Raw genomic sequence first — 16,511 nt, forward strand, 5'->3', positions numbered from 1 at the left:
CTATTTTTTGTAGAGACAGGTCTCACTAGGTTGCCCAAGAGGGTCTCCAACTCCTGGGCTCAAGTGATCTCCCACTTCAGGCTCCCAAAGTGCTGAAATTACAGGCATAAACCACCATGCCCAGTCAGTAACATTTTTTTAAACGCTGAAAGAATGGCCAGGCAAGGTAGCTCATGCCAGTAATCCTAGCACTTTGGGAGGCCAAGGCGGGCGGACTGCCTGAGCTCAGGAGTTCAAGACTAGCCTGGGCAACAACGGTGAAACCGTCTCTACTAAAATACAAAAAATTAGCCGGGCGTAGTGGTGTGCACCTGTAGTCCCAGCTACTCAGGAGGCTGAGGCAGGAGAATCGCTTGAACCCAGGAGGCGGAGGTTGCAGTGAGCCAAGATCACGCCATTGCACTCCAGACTGGGCAACAGAGCAAGACTCTGTCTCAAAAAAAAAAAAAAAAATTGCTGAAAGAATAACAACAATAAAAATCAACTCAAAATTCTATTTCCAGCAAAACTATCTTTAAAGAATGGAAGAGAAGTAAAGGCATTTTCAGATAAAACTATTTAGAATGTGAAAGTTTGGCATTAAATGACTTAATTTCAGAAACACGGAACACTAATTTGTGTTTATTATATTAAGCCATGATTACTTTATTTAAAAAAGGAGTTACTTAGCTAGGTGCAGTGGCTCACGCCTGTAATCCCAGCACTTTGGGAGGCCGAGGCAGGTGGACTGCCTGAGCTCAGGAGTTTGAGACCAGCCTAGGCAACACAGTGAAATCCCATCTCTACTAAAAATACAAAAGAAATTAGCCAGGCATGGCAGTGTGCACCTGTAGAGCCAGCTACTTGGGAGGCTGAGGCAGGAGAATTGCTTGAACCCGAGAGGCAGAGGTTGCAGTAAGCCGAGATCACACCACTGCACTCCAGCCTGGGCCACAGAGCGAGACTCCATTTCCACAAAAAAAATTAAAATTAAAATTAAAAAATAAAAATAAAAAAGAAACATGCTCCTTTATAATTAGTTATTCTCACTTTGGTTACATCAAAAAAAGTCCATCTCTGGCTGGGTGCAATGGCTCACACCTGTAATCCCAACACTTTGGGAAGCCAAGGTGGGAGGATCACTTGAAGCTGGGGGTTTTGAGACCAGCCTAGACAACATAGTGAGACCCCATCTCTACGAAAAAACAAAAAAATTAGCCAGATGTGGTAATATACACCTTCAGTCCTAGCTACTCAGAAGGCTTAGGCTGGAGGATCCCTTGAACCCAGGAGGTCAAGGATGTAGTAAGCTATGATCTCACCACTGCACTCTAGCCTGGATGACAAAGTGAGGCCCGGTCAAAAAAAAAAAAAAAAAAAAATGCATCTCAAACTTTTTCGTTGTCTAGCCCTCATTTTAAAAAAATATCTGCTAACTGAAGATAAATTCACTAACTGCCAGGGTCTTCCTTTGTTTATCAACTAAAGACAAGTGTGTTGGGGAATGGGTGAAATTCTTCTGCAAGTCAAAATGCAGCAACCCACTTTCCTTAAGGGCAGTTTTAAAATACACATTATACTGTAGTATAGACTAGATTCAGAAAGAATCCCAACAGTACAAGAAAACAATGAAATGTTCAAGAAATTAATACTCTGCTTCCCCATCTGTGCTTAAGGCAGCTACCTAAATTTAGTGGGTGAGAGCTATTTCTGTTCATCAAGTTCTCAGACCAATTTTAACTACACATTCCACCAAGAGTTCAGTAGTAGAGTCAAAAACCCAATTTTTCCCTTTGTAAAAAACCTAAGTTCTGCAGAAAGTTTTTCTTTTTTAAGAGATTACATTCCAGGTGAAGTGTGAAAAAAAAAAAAAAGACAGATTAAGTAAACAAAAGGAAAAGAAAGAAAGAATTCAGAGAGTAAATGAGATATGTGGGGGACTTTTAAAACAGAATTACTTGACATGCACAGAAAATCGACTGTAAGGATATATATCACAATATTGCTTAATAGCCAAATTTCAGACCTCTAAATGACTAAGAACAATGGATTGATGAAGATGACAATAAACAATGAAAAACTGCAATCATGAAAATGCTATAGAATATTTCATTAACACTATAAATTAGCTCTCAATAAACATGAGTAAATTAATGAATCTTCCTCAGATGTTTTAATTTTGGATTACGTATTTTTAAATGTTCATTAAAATATATTACAAAATCGGCCAGACACCGTGGCTCACACCTGTAATCCCAGCACTTTGGGAGGCCAAGGTCAGGTGGATCACGAGGTCAGGGGTTCGCAACCAGCCTGGCTAAAATGGTGAAATCCTGTCTCTACTAATAATACAAAAATTAGCCAGATGCGGTGGCGTGGGCCTGTAATCCCAGCTACTCGGGAGGCTGAAGCAGGAGAATCGCTTGAATCCAGCAGGCAGAGGCTACAGTGAACCGAGACTGTGCCACTGCACTCTAGCCTGGGCGAAAGAGCAAGACTCCGTCTCTCTATATATATGTATTACAAAATCAGTTTCTGTAAAAATTATATATTCAACACTGTATTTCAGCTGTGAAAGTTAACATTCAGAATTCTTGTCTATCTTCTTGGCTGGCCTAAAACTTCAAGTATCTGAACAGTATAACAGAGCAGGATGTTTCTTACTCAAATATTTTACTTCCGATTTCAATGCACAGGTTCCTCAAATATGAAGAAGGAAAATTCTATAAATTTGGCTTTAAAAAAAAAAACAAGAAGAAGAAAGGTTCTGTGTCTGCTTTATTTTAGACAAAACAAACAAAATCTTTCCTTAAACTTTCTTTCAGGAGTTAATTTGGGAAATAACACATATTCTTTCTGGTCAAAGAATTCACTCCTGAAATATGTTTTCTTTATTTGGCAAACTGCCTCCATTATCATGAAGAATTTGTATTGGCTCTATTTTTATTTGTTATCTAATATATTTTTTCTAATTATGAGAATTTAATTCTCTGGATCTGATGTTGGAATCTCAGGTCTCAACTTTCTGCGTAGGCCTAAGCTTAAGCCAAGCCTAAGGCTACCTTGGCATATAAAATAATACAAACTAGACTGAACGTCACCTCCAAGAAACACACCCACTTTACAGATGAGATAGCAGATCAATTAGGATACACATAGGACTTGATCCTGGCCTTCCAGTTACATAATTTTAATATTCTAGTTCTCTAAACCAATCTGTTAAGTTTAGACCAATAGCTATATAGTGAAGCTAGTTACAAAACCCAAATTACATGTCTCAAGTTCAATAACTGAATACTATTTTTATCTCTGGTATTTTACTATGAGGTAATACAGAACACAATAACAGAAAATACTTAATATATTCTCTCTTACATGCTTATATTCCCATACTATGCATACCAATCTGCCCAAAAACACTAATAAATGCTTACTGAATTAATGAATTATCTCCTATATATAATGGTTTGTGGTAGGGGGTAGATACAAAAGACGAAGAAAAAAGTCCCTTTGTCTTTGGAAGAACATAATTTTTTAATTTAAAATATAAAAAGAAGAAAAAAGAAAATAACCTCTTATCTTTGATCTCTGGGAATTTACATTCTAACCTGGAACAAAAATGTAATCAAAGGTGATTCAGATGAGTGGCAGAATATGAAAACGCACTAACTACCCCAAACAGTAGGCAAGAGTAGCTCTGCTAACGGAACGACAAGGTCAGAGAAGGATTCAGAACAGATTTCAACTTAGGCTTGGAGAACATTTAGTTTTATGAACTGACCCCTAAAACCCCGAAATATGTTAAGCTAAACTTTTTACAGAATTAGTTGTATTCCAAAGTATTTATAGTAAGATACGCCATAGATGTGTGTATACAGTTCTTCTCTTCAGAAGCATAGCAGTTCGTAAGGGCTTGAGTGTTTAGGCATGCTTGCAAAGGGCTCTAAGAAGGAGCACAGGAGTTGGAAACAATTATTGTAAGAATGCTTTAAGGGACTTTTCAAAGTCCTTATTTGAGAAGGACATGTGCTGTGACCAGAAACAAATTTACTCCATCATTCCGTTCTACTACAATCTCTCTAACCAGCCAATCAGAAGAAATCCTATTACCATTTAGCCACATTGAGATCTGCTTTAATGGTTAAAAATGGAATAAAGCAAGAAAATACTAAGTAAAACAGATGTTTCTTACAATTTACAAAGATGAGTCCAGCCTCACAGTAAAAATATGTGACAAAGTCTCAAGGATAAAACCAACTCAAAAAACAAAAAAAGAAGAATTGGTGTGAGGAAAATGACAAGGTCAAGAAATTAAAGAAGCTAATTTATTTATAACCTCCTCTCAAAGGGAGGCATAAGTAGCTATGCTTCACATACAAAGCCACTTTTTAAAAATTTGTGTGCTTGTTTTACAGAAAGATTCCTTATAATTTTTTTATTCTTTTTTTAAAGAGGCAAAGGCAGGCAGACTATAGGACGAATCAGTTTGGTAAGTGAGCCAAAAGTAAGGAGGGAAAAAACAGATCCGAAAGCACTGGCTGATCTCATTAGCTTTGCTTAAGAAACTTTATAGATGTGACTTCACTCCTGGATTACATGTCTATATTTAGTTTATACCTAATATGGATAAAGTCTTGAACCAACAGCCATTTCCTCTCTCCACAAAAAGAAACTTCCTTGCCTTTTTTTTTTTTTTTCTATCAACAATGCAAAGTATAGACTCCTCTGAAGAGGGAGGAAGGGAGAAAGGGAGGGGGCAGAAAGAAAAGAACTCAGAAAAATAATCAACAAATTAGTATATGATTTTTATTAAACTTGAATCATTTAGACATTTCTCAATTGGAAAACAATCCTAAAATCAAAATATGTGAGGCCAAGCACAGTGGCTCATGCCTGTAATGGGAGGCCAAAGTGGGAGGATAACTTGAGCCCAGGAGTTCAAGACCATCTTAGGTGACACAGTGAGACCTCATCTCCACAAAAAATTAATTTTAAAAAAATTAGCTGGGCATGGTGGCACTGAAAGTCCTTGCTACTACTCAGGGGCCTAAAGGAGGAGGATCACTTGAGTCCAGGAGGTCAAGGTGGCAGTGACCTGTGATGGCACCACTGTACTCCATCCTGGGCAACGGTGAAACCCTGTCTCAAAAAAATAATAATAATAAAAAATTTTTTTAAATGACATTCAAGTCAGGTTCCTTAATGAGTTTATAAATAAACCCTCTAAAGTACTTTATAAAATACTAATTAACCAGGCCCCCAAAATGCAAAGAGGTGAGGTAATGGAAATTTTAGTTTCCTTTCAAATTTTACCAAGAGAACTGAAAGCAACCAAACTCATCTAATGAACCATCTAGGCTCACTAGTTGTTAGTATGTTTTAGAAATATCCTAAAATACACTCTGAATTTTTTTTCAGGGTGACTGAAAACAGAACATAAGAAACTCTGTTAGGAAAACATTCAAGTTTCAAATAAATAGAGAAAAAGAACATAAAGTTCTTGATTCAAGTTCTGAAATCCCAAAGACATTAGTACAAATCCCAGTACTGCCACTTACTGGCCCTGCAACCATACCCAAACAATGATCTCTCTAATTCTCATGTGTTAAACAGTACTGATAGCACCTATTTCAAAGTTTATATGAGGATTAAATTAGCTAACACACATAAAAGGCTGGCACACTGCGCCTGGCCCCATAGTAAGCACCCAATGCTATCTATTATCTCATGACCATTATTCTGGCTTTAATAAGGAAATAAAAACTTACTGATCATTTATTATGTATCTGTTTATTCTGTATAGTGATAAATTAAGTAGCTTCAGAAAAGTTATAACATTATTATAAAATGAAGATTTTAAAGTCACTTCATGATTCTTACATTATATTTTTTTGTTTGTTTTCTTTTGTTTTGACACAGGGTCTCACTCTGCCACCCAGGCTGGAGTGGAGTGGTGCAATCACAGTGGCCCACTACAGCCTCAATCTCCCAGGCTCAGGCAATCCTCCTGCTTCAGCCTCCCAGTAGCTGAGACCACAGGCATGTGCCACCATGCCCAGCTATTTTTGCTTTATCATTTATAGAGATTATATCTACAAATTACAGACATGCTAAAGTTTTTTTTGGTTTTTTTTTTTTTTTTGAGATGGAGTCTCACTCTGTCGCCCAAGCTGGAGTGCAGTGGCACGATCTCGGCTCACTGAAACCTCTGCCTCACTGGTTCAAGTGATTCTTCTGCCTTAGCCTCCCGAGTAGCTGGGACTACAGGCACATGCCACCATGCCTGCTAATTTTTGTATTATCAGTAGAGACGGGGTTTCACCATCTTAGCCAGGCTGGTCTCAAACTCCTGACCACCTGCCTCAGTCTCCCAAAGTGCTGGGATTACAGGCGTGAGCCACCGCGCCCAGCTGACATGCTAATGTTTTAAGCTTTATTATCCCATTGTGGTATAAGGTGAAAAATTCTAAAAACAACAACAATCTTAGAGTCTAGAAAAATTAGAAGACTTCATTTTTACTCCTTAAAAATTACTAAATATAAAACCTGTAGATCTACACTATCTCAACTTCTTCCAAATTAAATAAAAAGAGCTTAATCTCTTCCTCTCTAGATGTGTTAAAAATATAAGCACATCTACATTTCCTTTAAAGAAAGCATTAAAGGCTAGTTAATATATGATCTGTTCAATTGTAAAGATAAATACCACAACAATCAAGAAATAGTGAAATGTGGTAGAACAGGAAGCCAAAATCCATAATTGAAAAATACTTTTACTTTGGGAGGCCACCACAAGGGGACTACTTGAGCTCAGGACTTTGGGACCAGCCTGGGCAACATGGCAAGATCCCCATATCTTAAAAAAATAAAAATTTTGGCTGGGCGCAGTGGCTCATGCCTGTAATCCCAACACTTTGGGAGGCCAAGGAGGGCGGATCACCTCATGTCGGGAGTTCGAGACCAGGCTGACCAACATGGAGAAACCCCATCTCTACTAAAAATACAAAAATTAGCCGAGCATGGTGGCGCATGCCTGTAATCCCAGCTACTCGGGAGGCTGAGGCAGGAGAATTGCTTGAACCCAGGAGGCAGAGGTTGCAGTTAGCCAAGATCATGCCACTGTACTCCAGCCGGGACGACAGAGTGCAACTCCATGCCACAAAAAAACTATATATAAAGTTTTTTAAATTAAAATAATATATTATTTTATTTAAATTATACATATTATTTTAATTAAAACATTTTAATTAAGAGTACTTCTACAGAACCAATAAGATCCTACGTCATAAATTATTCCTCTTCTTTTATGCTTTCACATTAAAAAAAAGAGAGAGAGAGAAAAGAGAAACATTCTCACCAGCAATAGACTCTCAGCTTTAGCTACAAGTCCAGAAAGAACTGCTGAGGCCAATGGACTAAGATGGCAGAGTCCAATCTGACTGTCCTTTAGTTACCTAGTAAGTGTCAACAGGATCAGGGTTCACTAAAGTTAATTCAGGAGCCAATTCAAGCTTAACCTTGAACTTTTTTTGTACTAACCCTGCTCTTTTGATAAAGAATGAAAAGTTCCCACCTGGTTGTAGTGGCAGTCTGGCAGATGCTTCTAATCCTGGAGGTTGAAACCACATATGGTATATTGGAATATATAAACTAACCATAGGCCAAGCCAACATGGTCTTAATTCTGCATTCCTAAAGGCAAAATAGTAAGCAAACAAGGCTTACTATGAGTCAGACTCTAAGGGCTTTTCTTATATTAACTCTTATAATCTTTACAAAGCCCAAGAAGATTATCCCAGTGGGGACACCTAGCAACTAGCAAAGGGCAGAACTAGGATTCAAACACAGGCCACATGGCTTGGGAGTCCACACTCTTAGCCACTACATCAAGCTTGTCCAACCTGAGGTCCGTGGGCCACATGTGGCCCAGGACCACTTTGAATGAAGCCCAACACAAATTCATAAACTTTCTTAAAACATTATAAGGTCTTTTTGCTTTTTTTTTTTTTTTTTTTTTTTTGGCTCATCAGCTATTGTTAGTGTATTTTTTTGTGTGGCCCAAGACAATTCTTCTTCCAATGTGGCCCAGGGAAGCCAAAAGATTGGACATTGCATACTATAACAGCATAACACTAAAGATCCAGTCTTCCATTATGATGACTCAATTGCCTACTTGAAGTATTAATTCTAATGATCTTCAACTCCAAAAGAAACTACTTCAGCACCTAGATAGAAATACTGGCTGGGCGTGGTGGCTCACACCTATAATCGAGCACTTGGGGAGGGCAAGGTGGGCGGATCACTTGACACCAGGAGTTCTGGACCAGCCTGGCCAACACAGCGAAACTGTCTCTACTGAAAATACAAAAACATTAGCCAATTGCAGTGACCCATGTCTGTAGTCCCAGCTACTAGGGAAGCTGAGGCACAAGAATCACTTGAACCCAGAGACAGAGGTTGCCGTGAGCTGAGATTGTGCCACTGCACTCCAGCCTGGGTGACAGAGTGAGACTCCGTCTCAAAAAATAAAGAAAGAAAAAGAAAAAAACCAGTCTGCGCAACATAGCAAGACCTGATCTCTAAAAAAAAGAAAAAATGGCGCAATGGCTCATGCCTATAATCCTGGCACTCTGGGAGGCCGAGACAGGCAGATCATTTGAAGTCAGGATTTCAAAACCAGCCTGGCCAACATGGTGAAACCCTGTCTCTATTAAAAATATAGGCTGGGCGTGGTGGGTCACACCTGTAATCCCAGCACTTTGGGAGGCCAACGCGGGTGGAACAGAAGGTCAAGAGATTAAGACCATCCTGGCCAACATGGTGTAACCCTGTGTCCACTAAATATACAAAAATTAGCTGGGCATGGTGGCGCGTCTATAGTCCCAACTACTCGGGAAGCTGAGGCAGGAGAACAGCTTGAACCCGGGAGGTGGAGGCTTCAGCGAGCCAAGATCGCACCCCTGCACTCCATCCTGGCAACACAGCAAGACTCCATCTCAAAAGAAAAAAAAATTGTTTTAAATTAAAAACAAATATTAGGAGCGCCTTTGTTCCTTCCGGCCTGCCCGGGCGGGTGGCCAGCGGCTGGGACCCAGGCCCGGCCGCTGCCCAGGTATGGCAGGTAGGCTCGGTGGCCAGGCAGCTCCGTTTGGGGCGGCTTCCCGGGGCCGGCGGGGTCCCCCTCCCTGAGGAGCTCCGGCTCCTCAGTGGCGGGACCGGCCGGGGCCAATGCTGCGCCCAAAAATTCGGTTGCCGGCCGGGGGCCCCAGGCTTGTGGCCACCTGCCTCTGGCCGGAGGGCTGAATTGAGTCAAAAGCCCGCGTCGTGCTGGAAGGAAGAAACCACCAGCCTGGGAACGCTTTCGGCGAGCTACTGTCAGAGGAAATGGGGACAGAGAAGTGGGCAGGCGGGGAGAGTGGAGCTGCAGATCTCCCTGGCGGGGAGGTCGTGGCCTGTTTCCTTTGACTCTGCCTAATTTCATTGTGAATCCTGATGTGACAGAGGCAACTGCTTGCTTAGATACCATATAGTCCAGATTCCAGCTTGCATTGGAATATTTACTGACCCTTTGATAGAAGATCAACACCTGAAACATCTGTGAAGTCTTTTTAGCATCCTGTCCATGGCCTACTACACAGTTTACTTCTATTGTGTCATTTTATGAGCTGACTTGGAATATATCTTCAGATTTTCCCTGCCTTTACACATGAAAACGGTTTTGATACAGCTTTTTCATTAGAGAATGACAGCTTTTCCAGGCCATGGTGTCTGTGTCTGACTCCTTGCCTTTCATTTTACCCAATACTAGCTTAAAACATCCTTCCTGACTCTGGTACTTTTTTGCCTCCTCTCCTTCCTTCCTCTCCACCTCTTTTTTACCCCCCTCCTGCGACTTGGGATCTCTGTCCTTGGAGTCCCTAAATCTTTTTTGTGGATGAAAGACTACACCCAAAGGACACAGACTGATAAGGTCACTTCTGCCCACTGTCTCGTACTACTGAGAGCAAGAAGGAGGGAAAACTGAAATGGAAGGTTTGAAAAAGAGTATGTTAGTAAAGGAAGTAAGAACAGTGCTAACAAAATGCAGCAAAACAGAAATGACTGCAAACTTCTGGCAGTGAAGCAAATTCTCATCCACCTTGGGTTGCTTCTCTTGACCCTGCCCACCTGCTCCCCTGCCCTCCCCTCCTGATGAGAACTGCAGGAAAACCTGTGCCCATGCCAGGGCGAAAGGGCAGGTGAGGAACACAGGGATGGGGCTGGGACTGACAAGCTACTCTAAGCTGCTACAGGGTCTGGAGTTTGTTGACATTACATGGTTAACTCAGTTAAAAAAAAAAAAATATATATATATATATATATATATATATATAAATTAGCTGGGCGTGATGGTGGGCGCCGGTAATCCCAGCTACTTGGGAGGCTGAGGCAGGAGAACTGCTTGAACCCAGAAGGTGGAGGCTGCAGTGAGCCGAGAGGGCGTCACTGCACTCCAGTCTAGGTGACAGAGCGAGATTCCATCTCAAAAAAAAAAAGAAAGAAAAAAGAAAAAGAAGGAAAGAAAAATACAAATGACACTTCAAGTCAACAACCATCCCTGGCTCTGATTTTGGGATCTATGATCTCAAATATTTCAAAATATATTAAGAACTTGTTACATGCAATACTGAGGCAACCGTATAATCTAACACAGGGGTTCCTGCTGAGTCATCAGGACAACAGCTGCTCCCAACACTCTTAATCATAACGGCTATCAAGCCACATTCTCAGGGTCAAAACAGAGTTGCAGACTCTCCCTTAAATCTTTTTTATTTTGCAAGGAAAAACAAGTAAATCTGTTTATTTCAATCTAAAATATGAACTGAGCCCAGTCATTTGCATCACCCTCTCGGCCTATTTCTCTGGCTTCTTGTTAGGCATTTGCTTTTTCCCAATTATGTGATCTTTTATTTCTTCTTTTCCTCCCAAACTCCTCTGAAATCAAGCCTGTGCATGGAAAAAATAAAAGCTTCTATATATTCCTTCAGCAAACATTTTATTGAGTAACAATCAAATGAGTTAATATTTAATAGATGTAATGTAGTTAACATAGTGCCTGGCACATAGAAAGCACTCCATAAGTGTATATATTAGTTCAATTAAATATGAAATACTTTTCCACGCATTTAAGAAATCCAACAGAAAACAAAGTCAATGGGAACAGTATCTATTCTAAATATAGGAAAACCAGGTCTTCCTAGAAGTGAAAAGGCCTCCCAGTGAGTTACAATAACTCCAGCAGAAAATATTATCCCATCTAAGATAATGGTGTATAGTGCGCCTTCCTTATAGCTCATTCATTACTGGCACCTGAGGGTACGTTTTCCTGCTCAGAGCTTAGAGCAGTTCCTAATAGGCACTTAGTAAAGACATGTTTAATGAAAGATTTTTTAAATTTGTAGTCTCTCTATTTACCAAAAAACAAACAACAACAACAAAAACCTGCAGTAGTGAGAGACAGTTAAAACACAAAGTAAATAAAAAGGAATTTAAGGTTTTGGTGGTGAGTCTCAAATTTGCTTGAGAGATTTTTTTTTTTTTTTTTTTTTTTTTTTTTGAGACGGAGTCTCGCTCTGTCGCCGGGCTGGAGTGCAGTGGCCGGATCTCAGCTCACTGCAAGCTCCGCCTCCCGGATTCCCACCATTCTCCTGCCTCAGCCTCCCGAGTAGCCGGACTACAGGCGCCCGCCACCTCGCCTGGCTAGTTTTTTTTTTTTTTTTTTTTTTTTTTTTTTTTTTTAAGCAGAGACGGGGTTTCACCATGTTAGCCAGGATGGTCTCGATCTCCTGACCTTGTGATCCGCCCGTCTCGGCCTCCCAAAGTGCTGGGATTATTTTTAATAAAAGATTAAAAAATCAATTTTGGCAGAAATCCAGATGTCCTAGAATGAGAGCCTTCTTACCACCACATTTAAAGGGATATCTGCCAGTAATAAAGGAAGAAAGCAACAATACAAAATCTGTGAAATGCCAGAAGATACCAGAGTATGAATTTTTTTTTTTTTCCTTGAGATAGGGTCTTGCTCTGTTGCCCAGGGTGGAGAACAGTAGCGCCATCTTGGCTCACTGCAACCTTCGCCTCCCAGGCTCAAGCAATCCTCCCACCTCAGCCTCCCAAGTAGTTGGGACCATAGGTGTGTGCCTCAATACACAGCTAATTTTTGCATTTTTTATGGAGACAGGGTTTCGCCATGTTGTCCAGGCTGGTCTCGAACTCCTGGGCTCAAGCAATCCACCTGCCTCACCTCCCAAAGTACTAGGATTACAAGTGTTAGCCACTACACCTGGCTGAAAAAATTTTTAATACATCAAATTAAACGTTTAAGGGCAGATGTTATTGAGGCTTGAACTTCATTTTATTTATGAGGAAGATCGCTCTTAGTTCCAGCTTTAGAGAAAAAATACACAATATGTTTATCTTGTGGAGAGTTTCTCTTGCAAAGCCTAACTGTGCACATGCTTCAGGAGTAAATTCTTAATACACAGCTTTTGACTTAGAAGATATTCTAACAGCTGGGCGCTATGGCTCACACCTGCAATCCCAGCACTTTGGGAGACTGAGGTGGGCGGATCACCTGAGGTCAGGAGTTCAGGACCAGCCTGGCCAACATGGTGAAACCCCATTTCTAGTTAAAAAAAGAAAAAAGAAAAAGACAAAAACTAGGCAGGAGTCATGTCACATGCTGGAATTACAATTCCACCTACTTGGGAGGCTGAGACAGGAGAACTGCTTGAACCTGGGAGGAGGAGATGCAGTGAGCCAAGAAGGTGCCACTGCACTCCAGCCTGGGCAACAAAGCAAGACTCCGTCTCCAGGGGGAGAAAAGAAAAAAAAAAAAAGCCATTGTAACTAAAAAGCTTACATAATTGTAAGGCATACTGCCCCATACTTAAAAGTCTAGAGTAAAAGGTTCTACCACTATGAACTGGAATCTTTTCAAACGAAGTACCGTCACACCAGAAAAAGTGAGTGGAAGGCTTCTGACAAATACTGACTTAACAACTAATAAGGTAACGCTTTCCCCTCCAAATCTACACCAAATCATCCGTGTTTAGTGACATAACCAAATTTGGTGGAATGCTATAGCCAGCAATTTCAACCAGTCCATGCTTTGCTTTCCACCAACTACCCACCAAATAGTGCTGCTAAGCAGATGATCTTTTTCCAAAGCACAGCACTTATAAATAATATTTTTAGCCAACTATAATTTACTAGCAGTAGGTTAAGGTCTATCAACTATACTTAAGGTATTTACTCATTCAATAAGATTTACTGAATGCCTATTATGAGGCAGACAATCTACTAAATATTGTGGTGGATGCAAAGATGAATAAGACAAGGAATCTACCCTCCTGGAGCTTAGTTTATTATAGCAAAGATGAGATACATGCAAAACTATCAACAAAAGAGGTAACAGAAGAGTCACATAAGAGGCATGAAATATGAATCTTGAAGGATTAACAAAGGGAGACACATTTAAATGGAGATTTACAGGATTATGGAGAGTTTAAACAATGGGGAATGGAAGAGATGGGAAAGGTTGCTTCAGGGAAACAAGATAGCTCACACGGAAACAAAGAAGAGTTCAATTTAGCTGGACTGTAAGACCCGGAAGAAGTAGGAGATAAATTTGTTCAATTTAGTTGGAGCTAGACTATGAAAGCCATAGACTTGAATGCCAGACTATAGATTTGAACTTAATTCTTTTTTTTTTTGAGACGGAGTTTTGCTCTGTTGCCCAGGTTGGAGTGCAGCGGCACGATTTCAATTCACTACAACCTCCAACTCCCAGGTTCAGGCAATTCTCCTGCCTCAGCCTCCCAAATAGCTGGGACTACAAGCATGCGCCACAACGCCCGGCTAATTTTTGTATTTTTAGTAGAGACGGGGTTTCTCCATATTAGTCAGGCTGGTCTCGAACTCCCGACTTCAGGTGATCTGCCCGCCACAGCCTCCCCCAAAGTGCTGGGATTACAGGAGTGAGCCAGCATGCCCGGCCAATTCTTTCTTTAGTAGAGAGCAACAAAATGGTTTTTGCACTTGCAGAGTGTGGCAGTAAGGAAATGGAGGAACCGTCTTAGCTGGTTCTTCAAAAAACATACTGTTGGACAGTCTGGCCTATACAAAGATGAAGAACAAAATCTCTTCCTCACAGAGTTTACTTGGCCTCAAGTAAAGAAGTAGGGGGGAAGGTTGTATGAAAATTCATACAAAGAAGCAATACATACCGCTGAGGGGGACCTAGTGGAATAGGTGGCCATTTGGGAGATTCCTTGAAGGACATCCATTAAACCATGTCTCTGTTTAATTTTCCACCTCTTCCTCTAATAGATCAGCATTCAACCCAGCTCTTACAGATTACACTTTTTAAAGCTTTCCCTTCATATATATCCCCCTTTACAGCTATCAGCCTCTCTTCTACATAGCCAAGTTTCTTGTTAGAGTTGACTTTACATACGGACTCCAGTTTCTTGCTTCCTATTTCATTCTTCTACCCACTGTATTTTGACTTCCCCACCACCACTACTCCACCAAAGCTGTTACTACTAAGGATGCCGGTAACTTCCAGGGTGTTAAATCCAACAAACACTCAGCTTGACACAACTGGTCACTCCCTCCTTACAAACCTCTCCTAGCTTCCTCCTACCTCACTCGAGTAGTTTTCCTCTCACCACTCACTACTGTTCTCCCACAGTTCCTCTTTGTTCTCCTTGTCTAGCTTCTCCTCCATTACCCAACCCCTAAGTGTTGAGAGTTCCTCAGAACTTGCTTCTAGGCATTTTCCTTACTCTTTACTCATCCACAGAATGATCTCATACACTTGTTTTTTTCTTTAGAGACAGAGTCTCACTCCGTCATCCGGCAGTGCAGTGGCACGATCATATCTCACTGTAGCCTCTAACTCCTGGGTTCAAGTGATCCTTCCTGCCTCAGCCTCCTGAAGTAACTAGGACTATAGGCATGTGACATCATGCCCAACTAATATTTTATTCTTATTTTTGCAGGGATGGGGTCTTGCTATGTTGCCCAGACTGGTCAAAAACTCCTGGCCTCAAGCAATTCTTCCACCTCAGCCTTCCATGGTGCTGGGATTATAGGTGTGAGCTACCACATCCAGCCTCATACACTTTAAATACCAAATATTATATGTGTGTGTATATGTCATATATACATATATGTATGTCATCAACTATGGCATATATATATGTCATAAAGTCCCATATGTCTCCATCCTGCCTAGCTTCTTTCTGAATAGATCTGTATATCCAACTTTCTACCAACATCTCCACTTGACATCTCAGCCATCTTATACTCAACAAGTCAAAACTTGAACTCTGTCTGCTCCTCCTCCCTCTCCATGAATGGCAACTCTTGACCAATGACTCTAATTAGAAACCCAAGTCATTTCTCACACTTTTCTCTCTCACATATCTCCTTCTTAAACATCTTCTTATTGACACCACTTCCAAAATCTACCTCAAATCCATTCTCTTCTCTCCATCACCTCCCTAATCCAAGCCACCATCACCTTTCTTGATTGCAACGGCCTCCAAATAGTTGTCTTTATTGCCACTCTTGCCTCCCTTCAATTCATTTGCCACAGAGTCAGGCTACTCATCTTAAGATGCAACTCTAATCCCAAAGCTCCCTCACTTAAAACCCACCTGAGAACTGCCATTTCCACTAAGGACAAAACTCACATTACATACAAGGCCCTCCATGATGTGGCCCCTGTCAATTCCTCACTCTACTCCTCACTTTTGTTCTTTATTTTCCAGTCACACCCTTAACTGATTATTTCCTGCCTTTATACATGCTGATTCCTTCAACTCAGAATGCTTTTCCCCTCATTCTAATTACTACTCATCCTACATGTCATTTTCTCAGAAAGGCTCTCACTGAGCCTCCAGCTGAACTGGGTTTTCTGTCATTGTTTCTCAAGTCGCCCTGTTCTTTTCTTTGATGTAATTACCTACTGTCCTTATTTATGTGTTTCTTTTTCTTTTTCTTTTTTTTTTTTTTTTTTGAGACAGAGTCTTGCTCTGTCGCCCTGACTGGAGTGCAGTGGCACAATCTCGGCTCACTGCAAGCTCCGCCTCCCAGGTTCACGCCATTCTCCTGCCTCAGCCTCCCGAGTAGCTAGGACTACAGGTGCCCGCCACCACGCCTGGCTAATTTTTTTGTATTTTTTTTTAGTAGAGACAGGGTTTCACCGTGTTAGCCAGGATGGTCTCGATCTCCTGACCTCGTGATCGCCCGCCTCAGCCTCCCAAAGTGATGGGATTACAGGCGTGGGCCACCGCACCCGGCCTGTGTGTTTCTTTAACATATGCCGCTCCAAGTACACAATAGATCCTATGAGATATTAACAAATTTGAATTTAACATGTCAAAAAACTAAACTCCTGATCTCCTCCCCATTAGAACTAGCCCTTCCCACGGCCTTTTCCACCTCAGTTAATGATAACTCCATCATTCTGGTTGTTCAGAACAA

General features: G+C 41.1%; 1 protein-coding gene across 1 annotated transcript in view; it reads right to left on the bottom strand.

Moving 5' to 3' along the window:
- CLIC4 (chloride intracellular channel 4) overlaps positions 1-16,511 on the bottom strand; it is a 101,386-nt gene that overhangs the window by 68,120 nt on the left and 16,755 nt on the right. The gene's annotated exons all lie outside the window — the stretch shown is intronic.

The sequence above is a fragment of the Trachypithecus francoisi genome, unplaced genomic scaffold (assembly GCF_009764315.1).
Source record: "Trachypithecus francoisi isolate TF-2019V2 unplaced genomic scaffold, Tfra_2.0 Lachesis_group12, whole genome shotgun sequence".
NCBI lineage: Eukaryota > Metazoa > Chordata > Mammalia > Primates > Cercopithecidae > Trachypithecus > Trachypithecus francoisi.